The following is a 6000-nucleotide window of genomic DNA, read 5'->3' as shown; positions in this document are numbered from 1 at the left end:
AGGCCTTGGTTCTTGTGGCAGCATGAGTGATAGGTCTCATTTCACAAGCCGACGAGGGCACACCCAGTTAAAACTCATCATATTCAGGCCAGGGACCAAACACTGCCCCAGAAGGGAAGGAGAACCTCTGCAGATGACTGGCCTGCAGGATAGAGCATCCAGAACACAACAGCAGAGCACACACAGGGCACACACTTGGGAACGCTCCTGGAAGCACCAGGCCTTGGGGAACAGGAGACACTATACTGCAGGGCACTACACGACTTCTTCAAAAAGCCATTACCCTCAAGAACAGGAGACATAGCTGACTTTTCTAACACACATAAATAGGCACAGAGACTTAGACAAAATGAGAAGACAAAGTAATTTGTCCCAAATGAAAGAACAGGATAAGGCCACAGCCAGAGATCTAAGTGAAAAAGATATAAGTAACATGCCTAATGGAGAATTTAAAGCAACGATCATAAGGATACTCACTGGATTTGAGGCAAGTGTGGAGGACATCAGTGAGACCATCAACACAGAGATACAGGATAACACAACAGAGATAAAAAGCTCAATAAATGAAATGAGAAACATGCTTGATGGAATGAACAGTAGGCCAGAAGCAGCAGAGAAACAAATTAATGACCTAGAAGACAGTAATGGACGGTAATCAAGCTGAACAAAAGGGAGAGAAAAAAGAATTATACAAAATGAGATTAGAGGGGCGCCTGGGTGGCTCAGTGGGTTAAGCCTCTGCCTTCGGCTCAGGTCATGATCTCAGGGTCCTGGGATCGAGCCCCACATCGGGCTCTCTGCTCAGCAGGGAACCTGTTTCCCTCCCTCTCTCTGCCTGCCTCTCTGCCTACTTGTGATCTCTCTGTCTGTCAAATAGATAAATAAAATCTTTTAAAAAATAAACACAAAATGAGAATAGACTTAGGGAACTCAGTGACTCTATCAAATAAATAACATTCCTATTATCGGAGTCCCAGGAGAAGACAGAGAAAGGGGGGCAGAAAATTTATTTGAAGAGATAATAGCTGAAAACTTTCCTAATCTGAGAAAGGAAACATATCCAGATCCAGGAGGCACAGAAAACCTCCAACAAAATCAACAAAAGCAGATCCACACCAAGACATATTGTAATTAAAATGACAAAGTGTAGTGAAAAAGAAAAAAATTTAAAAGCAGAAAGACAAAAGGTAGTTACATATAAGGAAAACCCCATTAGGCTATCAGCAGATTTTTCAGCAGATGGAATCACTGAATCACTATATTGCATATCTGAATATATCTATTAGATATTGCATATCTAATATAACACTGTATGTTAACTATACTGGAATTAAAATAAAATAAAAAGTAAAATAAAAAGGACAGATGTTTGGTAATGAGATGTTTGCCTTACCAGACAGATAGGTAACTCAGATAAAATATATCTGTTAAAAAAAAAATAAAAGTTTTTTAAAAATTTTTAAAAATGTATCTCTGTTAATAATTCTTATTCTGGAAAAGACCCCCAATTTAGATTTTTCTGCATGATTAAGGGAGGGACAAAACTTTCTCTTGAGCCCACAGGGTCTCAAGTGTCTTCAGCTGAAAATAACCCACATGCCAAAGTGGCACATGGGGGAGGAGGGTGACTGTCCTGAACATCTTCACGACTGAGACATGAGTGAATAAAGATACTCACTAAGTATTTTTTTATTACTGAAGTTAATGAAAACACAGAACACATTTTGTAGAAGGTTATTTCCCAGCATGATTGTGTGAGAGAGAGAGAGAGAGTGTGTGTGTGTGAGTGCAGGCATACATGCACAAACAGGGGGAGGCGCAGATGGAGAGGACAGGAGAGAATCAAGAAGGCTCCACACAGTACAGAGCACAGAGCCCAATGCGGGGCTTCATCTTAGGACCCTAAGATCATGACCTGAGCTGAAATCAAGAGTCCAACATTTAAATGACTGAGCCACCCAGGCACCGCCCCCAGCATGCTTTTTAAAAATCTTGAATATTCTAATTCTAAGACAGATTAGATAGATGGACTTTTAACTCAGGGAACAGTGTATCATAATAAGATTCAAGATGGGCAAAAGAATGACTTTATTTTTTAAAAATGAGAGACGAGTTGATATGAAAAGTGAGGTGGGAAAAAAGAACCAAAATGCTATTTCTACTACAGACATATTCCTAGGCAAATCAATTTTAGAAGAGACATACGGAGGTTTAAGACCTGGTAAAAATTACCTTAAAATTATCCATGCCAGAGGGCACCTGGGTGGCACCTTGGTTAGGTTAAACATCTGCCTTCAGCTCAGGTCATGATCTCAGGGTCCTGGGATCAAGCCCCGTGTTGGACTCCCTTCCTGGTGAGGAGCCTGCTTCTCCCTCTCCTGCCACTCTCCCCTACTCGTTCTCTCCCTCTCAAACAAATAAATAAAATATTTTAAGAAAATTATCCATACATGTTTATCTCCTGCAGAGTCAATTTGTACGCCCAAGGGTATATATAACTCCTTTTAAAAATAGCTTTCCTAGAATATAAATGCTATGAATGCAGGAACTGGGTGTGATTTTTTTTTCACTGCTTTTGTTGGATATTTTCTGTTTGCCTCCCTAGATATACTTTCCATCCTTCTCTGTCCCAGTCTGTATATCCTGATACTGAGCTTCTTGCCTGAAATAATCCATTTTTTAACTTGTCCTCACCCTCCTTCTGCCTATAAAGACCTTCCATTTATACAACTCCTCAGAGCTCCTTTCTTTTTGCTAGATGGGATCCTGCTATACTCATGAATTATTGAATAAATCCAATTGGATCTTAGACAAAATTTACTCAATTTTTACTCAAATTTTACTCAAATTTGCTCAACTGAATTTTGCTTTTTAGCACAAGCAATGTACCTAGCCACATAGTAAATCCTCAATAAATACCTATCAAGTCAAAGACAAAGAGAGGGATAAATAATTGTTCCAAGTAAAGGTAAAATCATCCAGGAACACAGACAAAAAAAAATCAAAATCAAATTCTCTTTTTTAAACTTGTATTAAAAAAGACTTTAAAAAAAAAAAAAAGCACAGCACTAGGCTAGAAGTAGAGGAGTAGGAGGGGAAAGGAGATGCCTGAGTCAGAATCCTTCCCTGACCTTGAAGAACCTTATAATCCCAGCAGCAGGCAGTTCATCTCACTAATAATACAAGGAAATGAAGCTGGGAGGGGAAAGAACACCACATGAAGAGAGTAAGCCAAGTGGAAAGAGCTAGTCATCATTTCCAAAGGGAAACATCACCACAGATGGTTATGCTGATTTCTGTCCAAACTCCATGTCTCTCTACAGCCCTAGACCACCTCAATTTTAGATGCTTATACATCAATAACTTATTATCTTAAATTCAACTGCTTACAAGTTGTCTTGTTTCCATTTGGGGTGTGTTTGACTTATAGTTATCCTCAATATCCCAATGATTCTAATAGTGGGAAACTCATTTTAACTGATTCTAATATGATCACAATCCTATCTAATACCAGACATGGGCTCTATCTTTGTCTAATGCTTCCCAAAACACTGGATCCAAAGAGGTTTTAAGACTCCGACCTGAAAGCAAAGCACTTATCAAGAACCAGGACATATGATACTTCTAGACATTCAGGATTCTAGGGACAGAACCACAAGCTGGGTTAGGGTCTAACTGACAGTGGTTTTCCACCATCATTACCACATCCCTTCCTGAACTCCCCGTACTAGCTCCCAGAACATTGTTTCCCGGAAGCTTCAACAGAATAGGATGCAGTCATTCAGAGTATAGAAAAGAGATTATTTCTCTACTTAAAACACTTCTGACACCAAATATGTGGGTTTCCCACAATAGGCAACTCTCTAATTCTTTAAAGACACCAACTGGGGGTCCTACAAGCCAATTCTGATACTATCTGGAGTTAGCACAGACCCCACAGGTTAAGGGCTCAGTCTCCCACTTCAAGTTACAATTGCAAGTCCCAGGTTGTCACCTACAAAATGGGGTTTCCCATGATCCCCTCCTCAAATTTAATAATTTGCTAGAATGGCAGGAAAGCACTTTCACTTACTATTACTGGTTTATAAAAAGGTATAACTCAGGAACAGCCAAATGGAAGAGATGCATAGAGCAAGTATATAGGAGGGGAGAGGGCAGAGCTCCCATGCCCTCTTTGGGCATGCTAAACCTCCAAACACTTCAGTGTGCTCACCAACCCAGAAGCTGCCCAAACCCTATTGTTTAGGGATCTTATGCAGGCACAATTGACTAAATCACTGGACACTGGTGATTAGGTCAATCTCCAACCTCCCCAGAGGAAGGGAAGGCGCCAACTCTCTAATCACTCCAATCACATTGTTAGTTCCTCCGCTAACCAGCACCCCCTCCTCCAAGAGTCACCTCATTAGCTAACTCAGGTATGGTTGAAAGGGGCTTTTATGATAACAAAAGACACTCTCATTCTTATCACTCAGGAAATGTTCCCTCTGTGACAGGAACCTGGGCAAAGATTGCACACACACACACACATACACACACACATTATATCACAATATCACACTGGGGTTCTCTGTAGTAGTGCAGGCCAAGTCCAACCCCTTCTTCCAGCAGAAGCTATGAAATTTCATGTTTAACAGTTTTCTGTACACTGGGGTCTTTCTTTTTTTGTTGTTGTTTTTTATTGTTTATATTTTTTATTGTTTATTGGTTTGGTTTTTTTTTTACTTGACAGATAGAGATCACAGGAAGGCGGTGGGGTAGGGGAAAGCAGGTTCCCTGCTGAGCAGAGAGCCCAATGCGGGGCTCGATCCCAGGACCCCAAGATCATGACCGGAGCTGAAGGCAGAAGCTCAACCCACTGAGTCACCCAGGCACCCACTGGGGTCTTTATTCTTCAGCTGCTGCAGAACACTGCTTGGGACCACTTTCCTCACCTCTGCCAGTCTAGCTACCACCACCACCTCAGGGGCTCAACAGGGACTCTCAACAGTTACTCCAAGTCCTGGCTCACCCAGAATACTCAGATTCATCTGAGTACTTTCCTTGGAGACCCAGCTGGACACTCAGAGCTATTTGGTATCTGTTGAGAAGGAAGGAGCAATCTGCCCTTCTGCAAGCATAAGGAGGTGAACTATCTCTAAAGGATTTTAAAATAGTAATAAAACTAGGGGCACCCAGGTGGTTCAGTTGGTTAAGTGTCTGCCTTCGGCTCAGATCTTGACCCCAGGACCCCTGGGATCCAGTCCCAGGTCTATCTTCCTGCTCATCAGGGAGTTTGCTTCTCCCCTTCTCCCTCTGCCCCTCCCCCCCCATACACACTCTTTCTCAAATAAATAAATAAAATCTTTTTTCAAAAAAGTAATAAAACTAACCAAAAGTCAACCTAATTCTTTTACAGTACATTTTCTTAATTTAATTTCTTTTCACTGTAACAGAATTCATTGTTTATGCACCACACCCAGTGCTCCATGCAATACGTGCCCTCCATAATACCCACCACCAGGCTCCCCCAACCTCCCACCCCTCCCCCGCCCCTTCAAAACCCTCAGATTGTTTTTTATCACTTTACACAACAATGCTAAACAGATTTAGTGATACAATAACCCTCACATAAAAATCTTTTTTGGGTCTAAATTCTAGTTATTATGCTGTCTCCTGAGTTATAATAATATCTATGTAAGCCTCAAATTATCATTTTTTAAACTAATTCACTAACAAATATTTTATTCTACATGAAAAGTTAATTTGAGGAACTATCAGTGACACAGTCAAATTTGGCCACATACGTTAACTTTTCACAGTAAATTCATAAGAATTTATGATCTTCCAAATTCATTTCTGGTGCATTTTAGACTCTAACCCTTCTAGCAGAACATAGATAGCCCTACTTTTAAAACAGTAAATTTAAAATAAACAATTTTAGTTGCACAAGATTTTTCTTTTCCAAATTTTTTTTTAATTAAGGTAATGTATCAGATGAGGCCAGACACAAAAATATCT

This window comes from Lutra lutra, chromosome 10 (assembly GCF_902655055.1).
Source record: "Lutra lutra chromosome 10, mLutLut1.2, whole genome shotgun sequence".
Lineage (NCBI taxonomy): Eukaryota > Metazoa > Chordata > Mammalia > Carnivora > Mustelidae > Lutra > Lutra lutra.
The sequence above is the reverse complement of the archived record's forward strand: the minus strand, read 5'-3'. Positions refer to the sequence as shown.